The sequence below is a fragment of the Anser anser genome, assembly GCF_964211835.1.
Source record: "Anser anser genome assembly, chromosome: 1".
NCBI classification, from domain to species: Eukaryota; Metazoa; Chordata; class Aves; order Anseriformes; family Anatidae; genus Anser; species Anser anser.
Window position 1 is genome coordinate 199,203,946 of NC_139720.1, and position 24,366 is coordinate 199,228,311.

Sequence of the window (24,366 nt, forward strand, 5' to 3'; positions counted from 1 at the left end):
ACAACAACAAAACAAGAAATGGATGAAAACAAGGATTCAGGAACGTTGTCAAAACCAGCACAGTTCCTCCTTGCCTCTGCCTGTGGGCTGCAGAACCTTCCCATAACACATTGGCCACCATCTTCTGAAACAGCAGTACACAGAAAACAATATTACTATGATGATATCCAGTATAAACATGCACAATCCATTTCCCTGTTGATAGTGTTAATAAATTGTGAAGTTTGGATGGAATGAACTAGCATAAATCTACAACTGAAGAAACATGGTAGTTTAACATTGATGGGCAGCTAAGGACCAGTGTGCTGCTCCCTCACTCCTCTTCTTAGCAGAAAAGGGAGAAAAAAATATGCTGAAAAAACAAACAAACAACAAAAAAACCTCCTGGGCTGAGATAAGGACAGGGAGATCACTCACCAACAGACTCAACATAAGAGATCATACTGTAAGTTACTGCCTTTTTATAACAGACCAGTTTTAACTTAGCCTTTCACAGAACACAGGAGGGCTTTTCCCTTGATCCCCCAATATTCTCAATGTGTTTAGTCAGAAACTTGCCAAAGAGAATGATACATCCCCCCCCCCCCCCCCCCTTCTTGTTTTTCTTCTCCTCTCTGGATTCACTTGGTATTTCATAGCCTAATAATAGGCTGACCTACTTCTTTCCATTTAACACACTTTTAATAGTTTCAGCATTTATAGTCAAATAAGTCTTGATGTCATGTCTATCAGAGTCATTTTTCATCAACGTAAAATTCTCTTTGGCTTTTCTGTAATTATACTTCTACCTTCTTCTTGTCTTCAACTCTATTTAAACACTACCTGCATCATCGAGATTATAATTTATATTTGCTCTAACATTGCTAAGCAAGATAATGTATACGTTGTCAATTTGAATTTCCATGTGTAGTTTGTGTTTATTGTTTAATTCTGAACAAATTGCCCACTGTGTAAGGGAGACAGACTGTCACTAAAAGGGAATGCTTCTGACTAGTTTTCCAGTTATGACTGTGCTACCTATACTTGTATTTTACAAAAGTATTTAGGCAGTCTGGCAAGGGACTAAGTGATCTTCCAGAGGCTAATTCATTAGAGGACAGAGCTGCAGTTTTTCATCTTTTGCTATTCGTTCTAAAGTGAATGTATCGGGAACTGAAGATAAACTTGATCAAACAGGGTGAGACGATAGAGTCTGAAGGTTCAGAATGGAGTATTTGGATCCTCTGCTGGCTGTTTCATTATTGTATATTTAGCAGATGCAGTCCTGGCAGCAGAACTGAGAACTCCTTCCTGGCAATGCAATCATTAGCAACACTGAAACTTCTTCTAGCATATGCCCAGGCTCCAGCCCACAGCAAACATCTAACTCCTTTCTCCATGATAAAGGAGCATAAACTATGCTATGCCAAGGTACCCATGTGTTTGCAACCCTCCTCTGGCTCCTTATGAAACTGAACCCAAAACTCAGACTTGGGGAACATCTCTAAACAGAGGGATATTGCAGACATGAACTCATCCTCTTGCATTTTAACAGACTGGTATTATACATTTATTTTAAAAAGATAACTCTTTGAAGAAGCAATTCAGTGACATCCATTGTGAGTGACTGGGTCAGCTTCTGAAACCTTGCAGTTTGGCATCTCCCTTGTGGGATATAGGCCTTGTCCCTGTCATCATTGTTTGCCTTTGGCATGCTCTAGGCATCTGCATGCTGAATGTACAGGCTTTAATTGGTTTCTTGCTGGTGCCTAACTCTCCTCCTAGCCTGCACAGCCAGCCTAAGTGCTAGGAAAGGTTTCGAGATTCTATCCTGGTATCTGAAAGTGCTGATAGTAATACATGATACCTTTAATTATCTCATTAATTGCTCCATTCCTCCATAGGTTCAGATTCCAGTGTTGGTAATATACAGCACGCTAGGAAAAAGAATAAAATGATGCCCAGTGTGCTACTTCATCATACTTATAGTATGTAGTAATAATTCTCTGAATTTTCAATTTCATTTCTAATGTTCACCTATACTTTCACTTCGAGCAAATACTTAAAAACTAGCCACAAGGTTTGTTTGTTTTTGTATTTCTTTTTCTTTTTCTTTTTCTTTTTATTTTATGTTGATTTCTGAAATGACCATGATAGAAGGGTGAAGGAAGCGTTAACTAAACCAGCAATCACATTTCAATGACTGTGTCTGCAGCCAACATCTGGCACTCTGGTAGTGACTGAGGCTTGCATAGCTTTTCATATTCCCAGAAGCTTTTTGAATATTGAGAACTGATGTTTTGACACATTCTCTTTCTCCTGCAGCTGGGTCCAGACTTGCTGACATTTGCAAAATGGACAAAGTGCCCGCAGTTTTCACATGTGCCGTGTGCATTGTAATTACTATAGTTACTCTGCATGGCTCTTGTTGATATGTAGAAGTTGGCTTTACCTACTCAGAGCCAGTGGCCTATACACAATGATTCAAAAAATTCCACAGCACAGATTACCAAATTCATTGTTGCATATAGGTGAATACACGTGTGTGTGTAAATACAACCCTTCCTTGCCCTGCAGAGATGTGGAGGCTGTGTAGCTGATACTGTGAAGCAGGAAATCCAATTATACCTAACTTAGCATGCATAACTAAAAATGTTATTATTGGTCATAAAATTATCAAGCCCTTTTAAAAATCAAATCTATGAACTACGTGTGTATATTCCTCAGGCTGACTTCACGCTGTGTGAGGAAGTGCTCCCTTTAATTTGTTTTAACTTTGCATGCATTATGCAGGCCTCATTTCAGTGTGAGAGAAGGCTGAGGTAAAGTGAACGATTTCCATTGTAAAGTGCCTGTGAATTTGAGCTCAGGCAAACTTCTGCCACTTCAGTGACAGGTCAGCTTTCACATACATTATATGGAATTTCCCAAGTCAAAGCACAACAACAACAACATCTGTTTTCCAAATGTGTCCTGAAATGAAATGTCACCATTTTGATGAACAGCGTCTGTAGCAGAACAGCGTGTTTGACCAAATGGCAATATACCACTGTTTACCCCCCAAAATGAGTATAATAACATAAAATGACACTAAACAGTGAAATTCCATGCTATTAAGAAAGAAAAAAAAAATCCCCATTAGAGCCAACAGCAAACCACATTATCTTTTTAAAACCTTGAACATCTACAGATTCATCATCTTGATAAATAAGGTAGATGAGAGTTAACAAAGATCATCACTATTTACTGTGCAGTGAATTCATCTTATAAAACTTCAGTTCTATGGGGAAAATTCACTCACAGCCTCATGGCAGGAGGACTCTACACTGGTTTCGATGGCATGTGGAGTCTGCCCAAAGCTCTGGGATTTCTTCTGCCTGTGGCTGAAGAAGTATTTTGTGTCCATTAAAATCCATTTTTTTCCCATCAAATTCAGCACCTTGGCAATACGAGCCCAGACATGACTTACTTCAGCTTTTCCAGAAATATCCCCTGAACATTAACTTTCATAAATGTATTTAGGATGCAAGTCCTTGAGGATTTGTGTGCAAACTAGTTTATTTGTATTTGGAGAGTGGAAAAATGTTATATTTGTGACTTTCCCTGTGCTGCTGGTAAACTAGACAAGCTTAATGGTGCAGTAAAAAACATATTAATCAAAAGTTCAAGTCAGATTTTTATACACTGGTAGCAGAGGTTATAAGTAACACAAACGCAAACAAAATCCCAATTGAGATTGAGTGTTTGCAAACTGACTGCTTTCTAGCTGCTCAGCCTCCCATACTGGGGACAGTAAGATGTATCTCAGCAATCACAGGTGACAGTTACAGTTCACAGTCTTTCGAATTTAACTTACCATTCCAGAAGAAGGAAAAAAAAAAAAAAAAAAAAAAAGCGTTCCCTGTGCACTCATACATACATTTGAAATTACTGTTTAGGATACACATATATTAGACTTGGCCATCTTGGGTACTTAAAGATCATTTTCTCCCCTCCTTGATTCATACCTCATCTAGTACAGGCTCTGCAAATTGCCCAAATGCTGTGAATTGCTCTTCCAAAAGATGGGCACCTTATCTGTTACAAAGAGCTGTTACTTTTTTTTTCTTAGTCAGACATGAACATTAAACATCATAAAAGAAATCTGCTTATTCTGAAAGCTCATGTTTTTTATTACCTTGGCAACAAAATGATCTGTTGAAATTGCTTTTTGCTGCTAATTTTAGGGGGTTCTGTGTCACAGAAAAATTCATGAAGAGCAGCTGAATAGGTAACTATCCCCTTTCCCTATATTTGCATCAGTTTTTACAGAGGGGAGAATGGACATATTGTGACAATGAAGTCCCTGGTTGTCCAGAAACAGTGGTAGTTAATATACAAACTGGATTAAATTTTTCAGATAAATTTTTCAGTTTTGTGACAATCACTAATAAAATCCCAGTTGGGAATAGAATTTTATTTTAAATACATCCAGAGAATATTATGAATTTGGAGAAGAAATCTAATCAGAAACAAACAAAATATTTGAACAAAATCATTTTTTTCATAAATCTTTGTATCTTAATTAACAAGTAAGTATCAAATGCTGCCAGTAAAGCTTGATGTAAATTGAAAAATCAAATCATTTCATATGAAAGGTGAAGTAACACCTTCCTCCTCCCCCCCCTTTTATTTTTTTTATTTTTTTGCAGATGATTGTGACATTTGGTTGATTGTTTCCAATGGCCAAAATAAAAATAGAGACAGTTACACATTCGTCTAATGTTTCTCTGCTGTCATACCGGTGCGTCTCACTGACAGGTGAAAAGCCTCCCACCTCAGCACAAGGAGGAGATGGAACCTGTTCCCACACACCAGTGCCCAGAGAAAGCCTCCCATCATTCAAAAGCACACTTCCAGGAAACTTCTCCTGCTCAAACGGCAAGTGACTTGCAGCACGATCTTTAAAATGTTGAAGGCAGCAGACTATACTGAAATATGTAGATGAAGTTTGGTATTTCTCCGGAAGAAAACTACACACAAATGGCACAGCAGGGTTCCAAAGTAATCATTACACAGTGTTTTCTGTACCAAGCACAATGGTACAGGTATTTTATAAATACCTCTAAACCTTCAAATTCAGTATGAAATATGAAAATTAGGCAAGGCTCTCTCCTTAGTGTGATTGTGATTAATAAAAAAGTTGCAGTGAAAATCTTCCCTAAGTTACAGCTCAGAAGCCTCAATGTGGGCTGCAGTAGTACAACTACTTCATCGAAGTGGACACAGCAGGTGAACCCCGTGGACATTTTTCCGAGTGCTACACTAGCCAGAAAATAATATTAGTTGTCAGCCTCACACAGCAGTGGATGCATCATCATCTAGTCTCCAGGAAAATGAATAAATAAATAAATGAAATAAATGGGCAAGGGATTTTGTGAATGTTTTATGCTGTTGGTAGTGAACCACATTTGACAGAATCAAACAGCTAGTTTAAACGTATTTTATGAGATATTTAATATTCTTGTGATATTTGGGAAAAAAAATACTAATGGAAGTGTTTGTTTTTATATGACATAAACCATAAGGTTTTTGAGGTTAGAGGGTATGTTTCCAAATGTTTCAGATAAAAATGCAAAATAGCTGTAATTCTGAAAGTACCATTCCATATCATTAAGTAAAGTTTAGGTGCAATATATATCTTTCTGTTCTTAACTACTTGCCTAGGACTTCACCTAAGATTAACTTTATTGCTTTTAAGGCTGTTGAAGTGTAGATTCAGTTTAAGTTCATGTATGAAGCTGCACACATGTACGTGTGTGTGTTTCTTGAAGCAAAATTTACAGTCACTGCTGTTCCAGCACACCCCACACAGCCCACAGAACAGACAAAGCTTCTTTCTCTTTTCCAGATAATCAATATTTATGATAAAATGCCAACAAATTTGACGAAGAGGTGTATATTTGAGTTGTGCTCTCTCTGAATATACAAAGAAAAGAGAAGTCACAGCTGAGATTTAAATGTGTGTGAGACGTTATGTCCTACAGGACCTGAGATGGAGATTTAACTAATATTAGCCATTGCACTGCATTGAACTGCTTTCTATCAGCTCCCCCTCCTGTCTGATTTTTTTTACCATATCTTTTCTGAAATCTTCTATATTTTCATGCTCTCATTTTCAGTTCCTCTGAGACCTTCTTCTGCATCCATCTCCTGCAGCCCTTGATGGTAAGATGCAGTTTGGGGAGCCTACCCTTGCTCATATCTTAGTTTCTTAACCAGATTGTAGCTGTAACCTGGCACCCAGCAAGAATTGATTGGTCACTCAGATCCAAACATTAAATATTTAAAGTGGCACCACACCATTCATAAAGTGGAACATAAAGTGTTTGTTTACTCTCTGCTAATTATTTTAGTCAAAGCAGGCAGACTCAACTGTCTGCATTATTAATTAAACCTCTAAAAATGAGCTGAGGACAGGAAATGTTCTTCTCTGCTGGTAATAGTGCTAAAGAATAAGTAATAACTCTCATTAGCCATATGATAGCATGAATATTTTTTTTCCCCAAACTGGACCAATACAAAGCAAAACAAATCATATTAGTTCATATTTCCAAATTGTTTGGAAAGAAGCTTACTAGTCATGAAAGTTCAGATGCTAGCCATCTTTAGGAGTATGTCCAGTGTTACTAATTTAGTACTGCTTGAGGCTATGACAAGTATCTGTGGAGCTAAGTGGCAAAGCCTCATGGTCTCTAAAATAACGTGCTTTAAAACAGATTAGTTTGAAGGTTATCTTGAAGGAAAATAGGCTTCCCCCACAAGTCATGGAATAGCAATATATAGGAATCTACATAAAACTTTAATCAGTGATCTATTTCTTTACAATTATATTTCCTAATGGGAACATCTTATAAATACTCATATAAATACTCATCACTTGGCTGTGTGATCAGGAACACTGTACAGTGATGGAAACCACAATAAAAATTCACATGCATATATACATATATAAATTAAAAATAAAAAAATCAGTAGTTTCATTGCATAACCTGAAGCAATGCAGAATTCCTGAGCTGGGATTTTCAACTCAAACCTGAGACTCTGCACCATTGTATCAAAAGTTTCATATGGTGGTTGAGTGCTGATTTGCAGTTTAGGACCAAAACTACTCAAAATTCTCCCTTTTATTAGACACAGGGGGACAGATCGAAAGGGAATGAAGAAACTAGTTATAGCATGCAAAGAGGTGGGATAGATGCAAGCATACATGTCTGTGAACTGCAACTTTTGAGTGTTACAGAATATAAAGCCTACAACTCTGCTGTGAGTCTCCACAGGACTCTGGAGCCTAATTATAAAGCTGTATGAAAAAGTTCTGCTTGTCAGCAGAGCCAGCAGGGGAAAAAAATCCACATTTTTGCACATTCACAGAAGAATAAAATATTTAGGCAGAAAATCATCATTGCTGCAGATGGACACTTATAGAACAAAAATGGGTAATTTTTGTGCAGCTCTGCTTGTTGCTAGCATAGCCAGAATCCATTTTTTAGCAGATTTAAAATCCAGCCTAGAATTCCTCAGTCACCGTCACTAGCAAAATACGCATCATAGGGTGGTAGTGGTTGAAGGTCACAGGTAAATTCAAGGTGGAGGAGCCATCCTAAAATGAGCAGGGAGGACTCACCAAATTTAGTGTTGCTGTACTTCCTTTTGCCCACATGGAATTTGGCTCTGGATGGTTTCCAGTCCTTTTGAGTAAGGACTAGCCAAAAAAGCCTGATCACAGTTACAACAAGGTAGTTATGTGAGCATACAGCATCTCCAAGTAATGAGGAAAGAGAACTAGAAGCAGCACAGGAGATGTGCGCAAACTGGGAAAGAATGCACCAGCTGCAAATGGACTTCATCTGATGGCTTCTGTTGTATTTAAGGACACACTCATTAAATGCATGCTCTGTGTGAGAAAAAAAAAAAAAGCCTATAAAAGAGCTACTTTATACACAGAGTGTGTTATAAGGATTACTAAGGTATTTTTAGGAGAAATATAACCTGACAGGATGGCAGGTACAACTCTGATTCCCAATGGTGTTCAGGTGACAGCTTCTATTTAGTGTATCCAAAAAACTCAATCACCTGGATCAGTGTTCTGTGTGTGTGCGTCCCTCCATATCCCCAGTATTGCTGATATGCAGGTGCAAGTCTGTGACAGAAAAGAGGAGTAACTTATGTTGATTTTCCTCTTCTTTCACCCACTTAGTATTGAGTAGAGAAAGGGGGATACATCACTACATGGCGCCTATTTTTTCTGTACTACCCAACCTCTGTTTGCAGCCTCTCAGTGGAGAACCCGGCCCTTAAGCTGCAGTGACCTGTGCTTTCAACTTGGGATAAGTGTTTTTCTCTTAAGCTTGTTAAATGCAGTGTGAATTGTATGTGAAAGTGCTTTTTTCTTATTTCTCTTTTCTTTCTTTTTCCTCTGCATTGCCTAATTTGGCAGTCCTTGGAGTGCTAGAGAGCCTCTTTAATGTGCATCTGACTTTGCTATATTAACAAAATACATCTATTTGTTGCCTTCATACATGGCAATGAGAGTGATGAAGGGCTATGTTCTCAATACTTCCCTCATCTCCTTCTTCTTAGTCTGACATTGCAATAAAATCTGAATTACAGAAATGACAAATCAAGCATACAGATTAAGAGAACTAATTTCAGGCCAGCCAACTGGTGGAAAAATCTCAGGTGATGAGGAAATCAAAGGAAAATAGCAATAAAATAGACATTACAGGGAAAAAAAACAACACTAAAGTTAAAAAATAAAATCCAATCAGATTTTTATATACTGGTAACTAACATATTCCAAACAAGAAGTAATACAAAGCAATAAAAATCTCCTGTGGTATGACCTTCTGTCCATAGTCTGACAAAATGTCTATTGACTGAGTTGTTGGAATGTTTCCTTAAAAAAAGGAAAAACATTTCTTTCTATGTCTGTGAGGTGTCTTAAAAATCGGTAGTATTGCATATAGAACTTCATGTGCAGTGTGTTTGATCCTGGAAGCTGTATTTGTTTGATACTTTTTTTTTTTCTTTTCAAGTTAATTGGTGTTTTTTTTTTTTTTCTTAACCACTTCAAAGGATAAGGTTAGGCCCAGTGAAAGAGATAAACTTCTGTATTTTTATTTACTTGATATCTGCCACCTCATCAGAATATATTGACAACATCAGTAATAACAAAAGTCCAGAATTACTGCCTTACATATAGCTGTTTACAGTCTGTTTCTTCCACTGACAAAATATTCTAGATCTTATTATACCACCTACAGGTAGTTTTTAGAGAAATGCTTGGGATCCACTAAGCTGCTTAGTTACACTGGTGTAGATTGCAAAAAGCAAGTGTCCTTGTCACTTTTTTGGAGAGGTTTCTCATAAATTACATTCTTTAAAACAGCATTTCACAAAAACAGTGCTATCTTTTCTGAAATCTTAGATAAGATATTAAAACAGCACAGTTTGTTGAAACAGACAATATTTTCATTATATTATTCAACTGACCATATTTTCTCATATATCAGCTTTTATTTTATACAGAATGTCACGTTGAACACGTATAATCATTTTCTGTTGAAATAAAATAACAAAACACTGATACTTTTTTCTCTCACGCTTGATACAACAGATACAGGTCCTATAATTGTATAGGAATCATAAACACATACTTAAACATCTTATTTTTGTAAGCTTTGAAATAAATCCTCTGCAAATTTCTTTACATTCCTTTATTAATTGCCCTTATGGATAAAGTCATGCTGTTTCAAAACAAGTATTTTGTAAAGATTGATAGGTAAGGAATCTTAAACATATTTAATGAAAACTTGCAAAGATAACAGAAATTTTGAACAGGTAACTTCTGGAGGTAGATGACCTTTCTAAGGTTATAATCATTAATACTCCCGGGTGCTGAATGCTTCTCAACTTGCTTGACATTTCTTGTTAATTTTCCAGAAAAAAAAAAAGGGGGGGGGGCTTATTGCAGGACTTGATCAATCAGTCTAACTGTCTTGCTTCTACTTTTCATAAAATATGCTAGAATTTATTCCAAATTCAACTAAATTATTCTACGTTGATGCTACGTATTTTCTCTTGTTGTTGATTAATACACCCCTTATACAAACACCCTCCTGCTACCTGATGCCTTCAGTAATGTCTCAATTTGTTGCTGATGACATTCAAATTTCCTCCAGAGATGCTTTGTGAAGTCACAAACAGAGGATTATGCCCATCAGAGAATGACTCACGACACAGAGTGATTGATAAGGCAAATAAATACTTAGGTGTTAGCAATCAGTCAGTTGTGATATGCAAGGGGGGAAACAAGACTGCAGACATTTCAGCTATATATCATGTTTTCTAAATTATCTCTTTGTGTGCCAATGGTCCTCTTAATAAATTATCCTGCCTCGTTATCTGATGTGGTCTATGTTTTCAATTATGCCTTTTCTCAAAACCGTGTAACAGTCAGTCTTTCTCAGCCTGAAGCTATTTCAATGTCCAACCTTCATCTCCCAAAGTCTAGATAGAAGAAATACTACACAACTGTTTTTGAGTTAAGAAGCTGTGCACACACTCATCAAATAGATGTTATGACATCAGAAAAGTCAAGACTTTATTCCCAGATTCCCCGAGCTGAGTTTTATGTAAGCAATAATACATGACACTGCATATGTTACAGTGGAGAAGAACATTTTGAGCATGTAGCGAAGCATGAGACTGAAAAATCAAGCAATTGTATCATCTCAGATGTGCCGAAGTTAAAAAAAAAAAAAATCAAAAAAACTTGGCCTTTGCACAGCAGTGAGTAAAGTCTTTGGTTTCTCTATACTTATTTTTCGGATTGACAAAAACAAATGCAATGTTTTAATAAGGAGAACTTACCTTCTAATAGAATCTAATACAAAAAGCCAAATACTTGTTTTTAACAAAGTTTGTTCTGCATGAAATTTTGGAAAGCTGAAGAATGAATAATTTAGAAAAGCAGTTTTAAGTATGCATCTCAGAAGTAATTGTTGTGGACTGCTGGTACAATGAACTCAGGCAAATGTTCAAGACATTTTATAGCATGTGTATGTGATCAGTGCACATCATAATGTTGCAGATCATATCTTCCCCCATCCCCGGTCTGGGAGGTGATCTTGAAGTCTGAACATGACCATGGTTGCAGGGCTGTGAGACACAGGTGTATTCCCTTAGATGTAAGCTTTTAAAATGTCACAAATAATCACAAAAAGGGAAGAGCTCTTGAGTTAAGCCATACGTTATTTGATTCAGGGACCATTTTGTGTTTACAGCTCCTAGTACAATGCAATCTTGATTTATGATTATAGTACCTAGTTGCTATGATGATGATAATGATAAGGCTTATAATAGAGTCAGAGGACATTGCTAATAAAACAACACATCTTCTATGGCAATCAGAATTCTGATATAAATGTTATTTAGTATGGACTTCTGATGTGAATTAGACATTTGTGTCATCTGCATTTTAAACTGGCTTCTGCATTTTTGTAAATATATGTACCTACTACTATATGTTATGCCTAGAATTTATATATGCAGTCAGTGAACTGTACATCAAAGTAACTTAAATAGTAGGTTCAGAACTATGCCTGAATTTTTTCAGCTTTGAAAGTATATATTTGCAACCTTAGAGACAACGTTTGATATCATTAATTTGGTCCAGAAAGGAGGCTGTATAAGTGTAATATTCCAAGCAGCAAATGCTTGAGCAAAAGAAAATAGTAAGCACAGAAAAGCAAACAAACTGACCAAACAACTAACCAAATGAAAAAAACAAACAAAAAAAAACTAAGCAGATTTTTAATCTGTGTCTATGTCCAGAAGTTCAAATGCTTGTCTGGAAAACAACCACATCTTTGTGTGCTAGGCATACTGAAATTCCTATATAGCAACAAGATCAGGCTCAGTAAATTTTCAGTATTTTCATCCATTCCAGAAACTGTTCAAGTGCTCCCACCAAAGACATTGCAAGAAAGAATGACAAAATGTAAAAGTAAATGAATAATCCTGATTGAATCACAATAATGCAAATATGACAAAGCTGATTGACTCTGTCAGACCAGTGCTGAATGCCAGAAAAGTTTTCCAGCATGTTCAGAATCTTTTTTTTTTTTTTTTTGTGACTAAAATACTTCACTTTTGGAAAATGTTCTCTATGACAAACATCTCAAAAGAAGAGGTGAAATATATATTTGTTGACTCATTTTCATGTGGTTTTGTTCACTAAGTTTCAGGTCTGTGTGGAGACTGACAAATAATTGAGTGAGACTAGATAGCATGACAGAATATGGAGTATGATAATGGGCATAACTGGTTGTCTTTTAGAAAATATAACACATGTGTGCTCAAAAAAGCAACAGTTAATCATTTTGTCAAAAAGTAAATTTCTGTAAAGCTCCTTGCCTTACTCAGCTTTGAAAGCATATTTTGGGGGCAGGTTATTGCAACGTATCTTCTGGATATGTCCGTTTTAACCATAAAGTCTTTTTCATTCGCCTGCCCATCTGTGTAGCTACTACTCTTGGTTGAATGCATTGGTGTAATAGGCTGTTAGTAACCAGAAACGTTACATTCACAGGGCAATCCCTGTCCATCACATACTTAATGAAGACTATAAAAAAAATAAAAATAAAATGGGGTTCATGAATTCTTGCAAATTGTAGTAACTCAGTAAGAGAAGATGCTTAAAAGACTGAGCTGATAATATGTCTACATCAATTAGAAAACTGTACATTTAGTCTTCACCAAAATGATTTACAGGCTAGGATCCCACTGAATACATAGTAAATCTTAAACTTCTAGCTATTAAATATTCAGTGTTTCTCACTCACAAGGAGGCTGAAGTCCTCCTTTCTGTATGTTGAATGGAAAGTTGTTATCCTTTACCCCTCTCAGCAACCTTCAATATTTGCCTGCTTTTAGCTTCAGCAACAGATGGTTCTCCAAAGATACCATCACAGTTTAACATCATTTACAATAGAACCTTTAAGAGCATCCTGAAAAAGGAAACTCCCAGAAGATGTTTCTGATGGATGGAAAGAGTATGATGTGTTCTCTATTTCCAGGTATGGGAATGGAGAAGTTATCAATTTTTCCAGAGACTGACATGTAAGTTTAGTCCTAAAGATGTAAAGAGGTGAACTATGATGTTGGTAACTACTACATGAAAGCATGAATAACCCCATCATTCTGACAGTTCATGCCTTTGTAAGCTTAGGAGCTAGTCTGAGTGGATGACTACACAGAATAATTATGGGCATGCGTGATTAAAGAACATCAGCTGTAACATGGATGGTAATACTAATGTTTTATTATATTCCCAGCATACAGATTCCACAATTGTATTCCGTTGTTTTACATCCACTTGCAACACCTAAAACTTGATTTGCAGCTTTTATAGAGTACAGTGAAAAATCATTCTGAACTCCCTTTTAGGAAGCAGTATGTAAGCAAAGATCACATTTTCTTATGATTCATACAATTAAGGATACTTTCATAAATCACCCAAGAAATTCATTATAAAAACAAACAGATTACATTTCCTTCCGCTAAACAGAAAATGTTATTGTTGCTTCCATTCCAGCTTGCAAAGACACAGCATCATTACTCCAATATACACTGTGTGTGTATAAACACATACAGATATACATACATATGCACACATTATGAGTTTATGGTTTTGAAATCTTAAATTTAAGTAGAATCAGAATCTATTCATCTTACCAAGTTCTAACAATTTCATAATTTTTTAAAAGGCACTAGCCTCTAATGTAGTGTTATTGATCAAGATTGCTCAGAAGATAAAACTCTGTAGGGACTCCATCACTTCCAGACAGAGTATTTTCCCCTTGTATAGTGCTAAGGAGTTGATAATCAAGGGTGTAACTGACCCCAAAGAAAAACAAAAAGCATCAGAAAAGTATGAGAAATTGTTCAAATGATTGAGGTGGTCCTGAAACTGAGAGAAAGTGCAAAGCACAAGCTGATAGCAGGTGCATATGGACGGAGTGGATCAAGAGTGGTGAATTATACAATGAATTCAGAGGAACCAAAGGAACCATTCAGGTTACATGCATAGAGACCAAATCATTCAAACACAGAGACAACAAACAACAACAACAAAACAAACAAACAAAAAAGCCAACCAAAAAAAAATATTTTTTTTTTGCAATGTCACTGAACCAACTACCTCAACTAACTCAGGGCCCTTTGGCATGTACATTTTATATAGCTTCCTATGATGCCTTTAGTGAAGACTTGCATTAATTACTTAAAATCAATATTCATATCATTAACCTAGTCAGAAAACTTCCAGTGCTCTGAATCAGTTCAGTGGAACAGATTTTTCTATACTGCTAGCAAACCAGATTTATTCTTTTTGAACGTGCCAGCTTCATAACAAGCAAAAAAAAAAAGAAAAATGAATCTCAGACTGTCACTTAAAGCATCATACTTTTAACCTCCTCCTTTCGTCCATAGCTCCTTACCTTTACTGACACCCTCTGGTCCCTATCTCTAAGTCAGTTTTGAATTCATTCCAGCACTCCTTCCAAAATTTACTTTCCAAATCAATATTGTGTGGAGCACAAAACTGGACATTTTCTGAAACCCCCATAAATCATATCACTGATTCGCCAGTAGTCTACCATGTCAGCAACTTATTCAGGGGACTCAAGCAAATTTGCCAGTCATGACCTTCCTGTATTGAATCTGTGCTGACAGTCCTCTAAGTTATTCATTTCTTAAAGTTGCCCTTTATTATTTCCTAACAGCTGAGTTTTTAATCATCCTCTTTACCGTATTTGCTAGGTTATTTTTCCTCAAGATCTGTTTTCAAACTTCTTTTCCAACAAGTTCTTCAGCCAGTCAGAATTTTTTTTTTATTTCCTAATTTCATTCTTATTACATCTGGCCTTGTTATAAAACTAAGTTAACATTCCTTAAGATTTTAACCCAAAATTAAAAATATAACCTTCAGCTTCATATTGAACAACAAAATTGCAATCTAGAGATCTCTACTTCACAGACTATTTGTAGCTGTCTTCACACTTTTATGTCACACACCGCTAGTTCTCACTTTTTGTATTGGCATTTGTTCTGTAAGCGTATGAAACAGAAGTACTGCATGCTGAATAGTTCACTTTTTAAACTAGTTAGTTGTTATCTTCCTGAACATTTAACACTTCAACCTCCACTTATATATGTATTTGTTGTCTTCTAAGACTTTGTCTTCTTAACCACTTTTCTTAATAGATAGTTAGAGGCATATTGCCACAGAGGGCCACTGTACATGAAATATTATTTAATTACTAGAGTTCATGTCTCAGTTTTCTGTCTTCCTTTTAGTATGCCTCACACTGGAAAGTAAGCTTCTTCCCAAGTTGCACGATACTGAAATCTATCTATATGTATGTTTCTCTTTTCGTACTCGAAACTTTGCAGATAAATGCTACACTTGTTAAAGAAATTTTATGAAAATGATATATTTACAAATTCTGATAGATAATTTGATAGTATTTTAAAGTAATGGCCCATTTATTCCTAATTCTTTTGGTGTTCACTGTAATAATATTAATCATTATTAACTGATTTAGCATAATATTGATTACATAAAGTACTTCTGAAGGAGTTCTACTGTAACTCAGAAATAATTGATTGCAGTTTTATTAAACAGAAAATGTCATCCAAATTTTAATTGTCAGGAATTCCCCTTAGCTTTTGGCTTACAGTCACCATGTAATTTATTTGTAGTTTCAAACTTCAGGGTCTGATCCAACGCCTACCAAAGACTATGGGAATGCTGTACTCCTGTACAAGATTATGGCATCAGGTCCTTCACTGAAAACAACATTGAAAACGTGTCATTCAAGGAAAGTACTATCTTAAAAAAATAAAAAAAAATGAGAACAAACTTTGCTAAAATGTTAAATTTCTTAAAGGCTAGAAAACACACATAGAAAACTTTAGTTCTAGTAGTCACATTACACTATCTTGTGTTTCTTATGTTTTATGAAGTTTCTGTGCTCAGCAGGAATGAAACTAAATATCTGAGCGAGTACAGATAGAGTAAGGGATGGTGATTTTTTTTCTGAGATAAACATAGAAGCATAGTTTCATACTCCATGATACAGGAATAACTCTCAGTTCATCTAGCTAGCTCATAGACATTTCAAATAGTCTTATCTACTGTCCTCACCTCAGAAAGGAAAAATCAGCGCATCTTTATGTAATTCCATCTCCTCTGCCTGTCAGCAAAGGAGAACAGTTCTGGCACTGCACTTTTTCTAATTAAGGAGATAATTGTTTATCCCAAAGCCAAGTACCATCCTGAACTTCACAACACAACTTCTAGTGCTTCACCATAAACTCAGTATGCTAGATTATTTTGCTTCACCCTCAAGCATTTGCTTGGTAGTTCTTCTAAACATTAAAAAATTAGCACATTAAGGTAGGCATTCTTTCTCCAGAGTACGTATTTGTTCGAAGAGCCTTACATCTCTCTTCACAACTCATTCACTGCAGTAGTTTGCTAGCTACTCAAACGACAGGAAGCATATAACAGATCACAGTAATTTCTGCTTCAACTTTTCTGCTCAATTATGACAACAATTTCAATGCAAGATTCAAAACAAAAACCAAAACACATAAACCCTGCAGTAGAAGCCCAAAAATGGGATCTCTCACCATTGCTGGCTTCACAACAGACTGCTCACAGAGATGCCGCGATGGATATTTCAACAAATAATCTACACACACTCAAAAGTCTAACCAGGGAAATCAGTGCCTGGCTGGGGGAATGGCAAAGACACTTACCGCTGCTGTGGCACCGTCTCTCTCTCGCCCTGACTCTCAGTCTCTCTCTCCCATCCTCCTGACAGCCTCAAATATAGCAGTCCCTTATGCTGTTCAGCCTGTGGGGAGCAGAGGATTGCGGAGTTGTTTTTTTTTTTTTTTCCTGCAATTTTTTTTTTTTTTAAACCATCCAGAGGTAGTTCTCCAGACCCGACCGCCTCTCCTCGCCTCGCTCACTGATGAAGAGACCCAGGTGAAGGCATTCGCGGCAGCAGCTCCCGTGAGCCCCTCCCGGCCCCGCCGTGCCCCCTCCCCGGCGGGGGGGGGGGGGACCAGGGCACCTCCCCCTGCCGATCCCGGGGGGGCGGCGGGGGCTGTACCCGCCCCCGGCCGGACGTGTGTGTGGGTATATGTGTGTGTCCGTGCGTGTGTGTGATGTGTGTGGTTATCTGTGTGCCATCTCACGCCGCCGCCTGCGGCTCGCCCCTACCCCTAAGCGTACGCGGACCCCCCCCCCATCCCTCCTTCTCCCTCTCCTCGCTACCTTCCTCCTCGATTTTCTCCCCGTCCCCACTCCTCTGACCCAGAGCGTGAAGCAAGAGGGCGACCTGGCGAGCGCTCTCCCCTGATCTGCTGCCCGCCCCTATAACCCAAGCCACCAGCTTTCCCCAGAAAACCCCTTTCTCCCCCATCCCCTCCTTGCCACCCCCTTCCAGATAGATAGATAGATAGATTTTTAAAAATTATTATTATTTTTTATTTTTTCTGAAACGTTTTTTATTTCCCTCCAGCGTGGACGACCCTCCCTACCCTCCACCCTGCTGCCGGCTCCCGTTCTCCCTCTTCACACCGCGGCTGCGGTAACTGGAAAAACACCGGGGCAGCAGGCGGGGGGTCGGGAGCTGCAGCGCCGCGGCTCCGGCAGCCCCTTCTCGCCTTCCCTCCCCGTTTCCCTTCATCCCCCCGCTGTTAATTGCAGACCCCTTCGACCGAGCGCAGCGCAGCGCCCCGCCTCGCCGCCGCTCCGCGCCGCTGCGCGCCCCCTTCGCCGCTCCGCGAGTTGGGCTCTCGCTTCCTCGGCCGCTTCGTGCCCATCCCTACACGTAGTGCGCGCTCCCACTCCGTGCCTTTAATGGCTACCCTCAGGATTTAACCCCCCTCCTTTCTCCCCCCCCCCCCCCTTTTTTTTTTCCCTTTGGCAACGACAACTTTCTGCTTTAACTTAATGCTTCTCTGCCCTCCTATACATTTTTTCCTTGCTCTTTTTTCCCACCCCTTCGGCAAGTAATGAGGTCTTTTTTTTTTTTTTTTAACGTATGCATTAAGTGAGTAACTGTTGTTCAGTTCCCATTCTCCGAGATTTTTCTCTGCTTCAATGACTCCATGTCGTTGGTTAATGCTTTCTAGACCTTTGTGGTGTACAAATATATGTGTGTATGCATTTTTTTCTACTAATTTGTATTTATTTTTCATATTTTTTTATTTGTGTATTTGTTTCTTATAAATCATTCTTCGTTTGTTTTAGATGCATGAGGAAGAGGAATTGTTCAATTTAGGAATTTGCTGTGGGTTCTTACACAACTCCAGTCTTAAATCTTGGCAATACTAATATAAGTTTTTCTCCTTGTGTCTTTTGCTTGTCTTTCATATTGACGCCTCTAGCAAGATAAGTTATCAGTGATGAGTGACACAGTTTTGTGATCTTGTACGCTGTATGGAGGTCTGTTAGAGGATTTACAATTCAACGTCATGTTGAATGAATTTTGTCTACTAATATCAGTGAGGATGAGTTGGGGAAAAAAAAAAGGACTTTCAATTCCCCCCCCCCCTTTTTTTTAATTTTAAAATTGTAAATCTGCTTCTTCATTACTTGCTACCGCTGTCTTAAATTTTATAGTGAAAGACTGAGAATGAGCCTATCATTAGAAATGGGCTTTTAATACATTGTCCCATACAAACACAGAAGAAAATCATATCCACAGCTGTGGATGGTTCTCTAGGCATATTTCTGTTGGGCAAATAATGTTGCAACTTGACATGTCAAAGCTTCTCTTCATTGACTCAATTCGCAGAACATTATCATCTGGTCATTATTTCCAGTGTTACTAGGTTACAAGGCAGCATTTAATCAGAAGCCAGGAATAGGGACTGCATTAATTCTGATAGTATGAATAACTTATGAGACTCCATTTCTCAATATTTCCAAAGTGGACATTAAAGCCAGAAGCATTCTTGATAACAAATGTATTTTTTTCACAATGGTAGTTCGATAGTCATTTATGAAAACAGTAAAGAATTACATGTGAAGAGGTGAGATTCATTAGTTCTTTTTACAGGTGGAGATGGAATTAAAAAATACTCTTATTTTTTAATTTATTTTTATTCATTATTTTTTTAAGTCATAAAGACTGGATTTCATGGCCTCTACCTTGTGAAGTTTGTAGATGAAGCTTATTTTTAACTACCATAAGGAACGCATACTGTCCACATCGGGTTACATTATTTTTGCTTTTAACTCACTTCTACTTAGAGCTCTTGTCAAGAAACGTATTTATTTTGAATGGCAACTTTTATATTTGCTTCTTTCTTTTTAGCTTCACAGCAGTGTTTCTACAAGGGCATGTTTTTACATTTTCCTTTAAAATAATTATGAATGGACAATATATGTTTAAGCACTGGCATTCTTCTTTGAAAGTAAAGTAACACACAGCTTTTAAGACAACCTGTTAAAATTTCAGTTGATTGTGTGTATCCTTTGCAAGGTCAGTTCTGTTTTCACTTCATCATGTAAGAACTCAAGCTGTTTTATAACATATATATGTTCAATGTTTAATGCACTGACATTGAATAAAATTCACCGCCTTGTTTCAGTATTATTGTTGTTTTACACTTTAAGTCAATCTAGCTGCATTTTGCTTATCTGATATAGGTGTCTAACTATCTCCATATAAATACCTTAATCTCTCTATCTCAATGTCCCCAGTGGGCAAGCAAACAGCTGCAGCACACCTGCAGGGTCTGAGTTGTTTCTGAGCTCTTCTCTTCTTTATTTTGTACATCTTTCCTTTTCATTGAGTCTCTCTTCTTTTAAGCTGAACATTATTTTTTTCTTTGCCACATGGAGAGCTATCTGAGCAATACCATTATTATTGGGAAATTTTAATGTTCTTCCTTAACCAAATGCAGAATATAAGTAAAGCTAAGGAGTGAATTACAAACAAAATAATTGGCTGCACAAGCTCCCAAACATCTGTGTCTGCAACAGCACCAGGTGTATAGCTTCAGAGTGGCATGAAAACTCCCCTCTCTCTTCCCCTCCCCATTTATTATAAGTTCCTTCAGGTAACAGAGAACAGTAAAACTGTTGTTTTTAATTTGTTTGATTGTTTGTTTTGAAAGTATGCATTGAGCCTGTTTTAGTATATAACTGTGTAATTTTAGTTGCAACCACCATATTTTGTCCTTCCCTACAACATCTGGGTAGGCCCATTCAGCTCCTCATGGTTACATAATTAGAGTTATAAGAATTTTTTTAGGGAGATAAGCGGAATTATGTGTAAATGTGACACATAATTCTTCAGGCCTTCGGCAAACAGGAAGGGATTCAGAGCCAACCATGGAGACTTTCAGTTATAGCAGATAATTAACAAACTGGAGATGTTAGCAAAGTCACTGCATAAAACAAACAAACAAACAAAAAACTAACAACCTTTGGGGACTTGAGCATCCTGACTTTTCAGAAGTGCAGACAGATGACAGCTGGTTCAACATAAAGACTGAGAGAAAGTTAACCTATCTGAAAGATTTTTGAAGCAACTGCATGAAGCATATACCATATTGTCTTATATCATGTCAGAATGGTCTTTTGTATCCTGCAAAAGAAACCTTTAAACTGAATATATTGTTTCCTTGAGCCATGGCCTAAGTAAGAGAGGATGATGGAGCTGTACTGAAGTTAGTAATGTACCTTAAAGGTGGGGAGGACATTCTATTCCTTGGCAGAAAATTCTGCTGTAAACTTCAACTGCTGTCTGGATAAAGAACAAATAGTCTGGGTACTATGTATTTTGATATGTCCAGGTAATGTCATTATATTGCTACTAAAATAACAGTAATTAAAGAACAAACTAGCAATGCCATGATATTCATTTTTTAGCAGAGACAGACTTGAAGTTCCCTTGTCTCTGCAGATGCCACAACCACAGGGAAAGGCATAGGGAAGTGATAGATTTGAATATCTTAGTCTTATCCCAAACCCATTTGCACATTGCTTCTCTGCGTGTCACTCATTTTATAAGGAGCTGGTCCACAGGAAGCCAGAGGAACAGATTCCTAAAAATGTCTACTGGATATTGGTACAGAAGTTACCATCAAAGAGGGTTCCTATTACTTTTCTGAGTGGTTTGCTCAAGTGCAAAATAACTTTGTACTTTCAGAAGCTGAATAAAGATCAGAAGGGATTTGCAGAATCATATTCTCTTCTGGCTTTCCTAACCTTGTGAGAGACGTACCTGGAACATCTGTTATCAGACACAATGAACTGCTTTTGGTGCTGCGATACAACTTACTAGTTAGTATGCTGGGAATAGCAAAACCATAATATTACTCATTCCTTCCAGCTTGATCTTCACCATATGCACAGGAAGGATCTAGTGTCCCCTGGAGACTGTTTTTATCTTCTACAAACATGGAGCAAAGCTTCTGCTGTACATGAGAGCAAAATTCACAAAGGGATAAAGAGTGGAGAAAGAACATACCTGTTTGCCACTGTGGCCATCCCTTGCTAACATGAGATGTTCAGATAGCAAATAAGGAATATGGTGAGTCAAAATCCTCAGAGGAGAGAAAAACAAAAAGGAAAATAAGAGGTTCCCTGAGATGCAAAGAATTTCAGAATAACCCATACTTATGTCTGAATGTTCTAGTAGCAAAAAGAACTGGATAGTAACAAAGAAAAATCCCAGAACATTCCCAAACAAAATCTCAAAAGAGCAAAGGACATGAAGAATGAAAAGGAACCCTCCTTTCAATTACAGAACGGTCAGAATTTGTGCCTTCTGAATGCAGACAGAGGTATATACTAAATTTAGCTTCTGGACTCATATTTCAATACCTAAATATAAGTGGTCTGATTTTTTTTTTTGAAGTTGAGCAATTTTTGTTGAAGTTGAGCAATTGCAGATTCTTTATTTTATTTTTTTGCATGTGTGGTTTGAGTGGTTTGTGTTTTTTTTTTTTCTTTTGATTAAGTATCTAACTCTACCTTGTAATATATTTGAAAATAACCATTGTGTTTTCCAAAGAAGTAAGATGCTGCAATGCTGCAAAAGTAAAATTTTCCTCCTTGTGTACTTCTATTAATTATTATTTTTTTTCCTTGAGTTCAACAGAAGTACATTAAAAAAGTAGGGTTGTTGTTTGAAGCATCCTTGTCATAAAAATCTTAGAAGTGTAGTACAACTAACTACACTAGCAGTGAATTAAGCTTTTCATTAATTTTAAATTATCAGCCTTCAGTCCTAGGTGATTTTCTTAATAAATACAATAACAAAAATCTAAAATTTATGACATACACAATTTATGTATCTCAGAGTACATGCCATTACCTTTTGTTTCAGAAGATTTGGGACTCAGTGAAGTTAGGAAGACAAGGCTCCTGTAGGTTACTAAGAACCATTGTCTCCTGGAATTTCAGCATTTCAGGGTCACACAAGGAAAAAGGGAATTCTGAAATATGACACAATGTACAAGGCAAATAAATACATAAATAAAGCTGATTAATGTTATCCTCCGGAAAACTAGGTGACATCATTAGAAAGTCCTTGTTTAATGAAATGTGTATACCTGAATTTCTGAATTCTCATTTTCTCATTTGAAAAGGAAAAAAAAAAAAAAAAAGCCAACCAAATAATCCCTTTTCCTAATGCCTTCATGAAAACAAACAAACAAAAAAGAAGAAAGGGAGACTATATCTGTGAATATCTTCCTTGAGTCTGGGAAAATCCTGATAATTCTCAGATTATTCTATTAACCTCTGAGTTCCCCAGAACAGCTGACAATTTTACTCTGAGTTCCCTACCATCATGTTACCACATAAAAGAATTGTATCAAGAATGCCTGAAATGAAGAGTCTGTAGTAACTGCAATTAAAGTAGCACAAATCAACTTTCCCTAGTTTACCTACCTGCCTGCCCAAGGGGTTTAGATTCAACATTTGAATTTTCCCTTTGAAGTTTTATCCTTTATATTACAGTTTACTAGAAGTAGTGAATTTGGAACACCCTATTTGAAAACAATACAAAAGAAAGCTAGAGTGAAACTGTTTCTTCAAGAACAGCTGGCACTGCCTGTTTAGTTCAGATATAAGCATGCTGAATATCTGATCAAATCTACATATTTAATGATGGCATTAATTTAATAAAATGAATTAATATAGTAACAAAGTTTATGTGTTGACTTGGCAGGTGAACTTAAAAAAGAAGATGACTTTTAAACCTTTAATTGTCTAAGAGAAGAATAATTATCTGACAACATATCTTTCATCTTAGGACCACAAAACTAAATAAATTCCTAAACATACATACTTGAACAGAGGTTATAACATATCATTTATAAAATGTATACATAGAATGTAGGATAACCCACAGAACATTAATTATAGCACTTATTCCACAGATGTTCTATGAAAGCTCAAATAAAATGTGTCTACAATTAAAACTGAATATATACTGACTTCATTAACTTAACAGCTGCACCAATAACCAATACTAAGGAACATACCCTACTTTGTTAATGTCTTGATACCATCTGCAACAATCAAAACTATTGGGTTTTAAAGCAGAAGATGTCTTACTGGTATTGTGATCACAGCTACCTCAATATGCTTACACATGCTACTAAAGTGAATTGATCTATTTCAAGGGAACTTCAAGGGTTATGTGCAGCAAGACAATTTCCTAACAGAAGTGGATTTGCCACAAAGTCAAAAACAGAGAATCCCAATGTCCTCTTTCCATTTCTCATGTGTTCAAACATGAATTTCTCATGTGTCCAAACAAACAAAAATTCAGCTTCAGAGCAAATGTGGGGAAAGAGACTGAAATACCATAGGAAATCTTTATGCGAACAGTTATTTTTTTCACTTTTGACATCACAACCCTGTCATTTTCACCCATATTTCAAAGTGTAACTTCCAGCTTTAAAAAAAAAAGGAAAAGAAAAACATACACACAAAATAATCAGAAATCCCATCATACAGGATCACAAAGACATTCAAGGAAATATATCAGATTTTTAAATCTGCTTCACAAACTCTCCTAACATGAAAGCAGTAAGAGTTAAAAAGAGGCATAAAATTATATACTATCAAGAGACGATTCCATCAGATTTATACAGCATTCAGGTTTTCCTCCAGTCTCTTTTTTGGAGCTGAACTTATATCTACTCTTCTGAGTTTTCACTAGCAATGTTCTAGGTATTGCAATCTGTCTTTCACTGCTAATGCTTACATTATATCCTTACACAGCTGGTTCTTTTCTG

The 24,366-nt window shown here is 36.9% G+C and overlaps 1 protein-coding gene across 4 annotated transcripts in view; it reads right to left on the bottom strand.

The window, feature by feature from the left end:
- Positions 1–18,168, bottom strand: part of CNTN5 (contactin 5) — a 677,796-nt gene extending 659,628 nt beyond the window's left edge. Inside the window, exons 1-2 of one of the 4 annotated variants that reach the window (XM_083820927.1) lie at positions 17,809–18,168; positions 16,849–16,946 (exon numbers count right to left, since the gene is read on the bottom strand). The gene's annotated coding sequence lies outside the window, so the exon portion shown is untranslated. The other 3 variants (XM_083820925.1, XM_083820926.1, XM_083820928.1) reach the window with 3 other exon arrangements.
- Between the last annotated feature and the right edge of the window lie 6,198 nt (positions 18,169–24,366).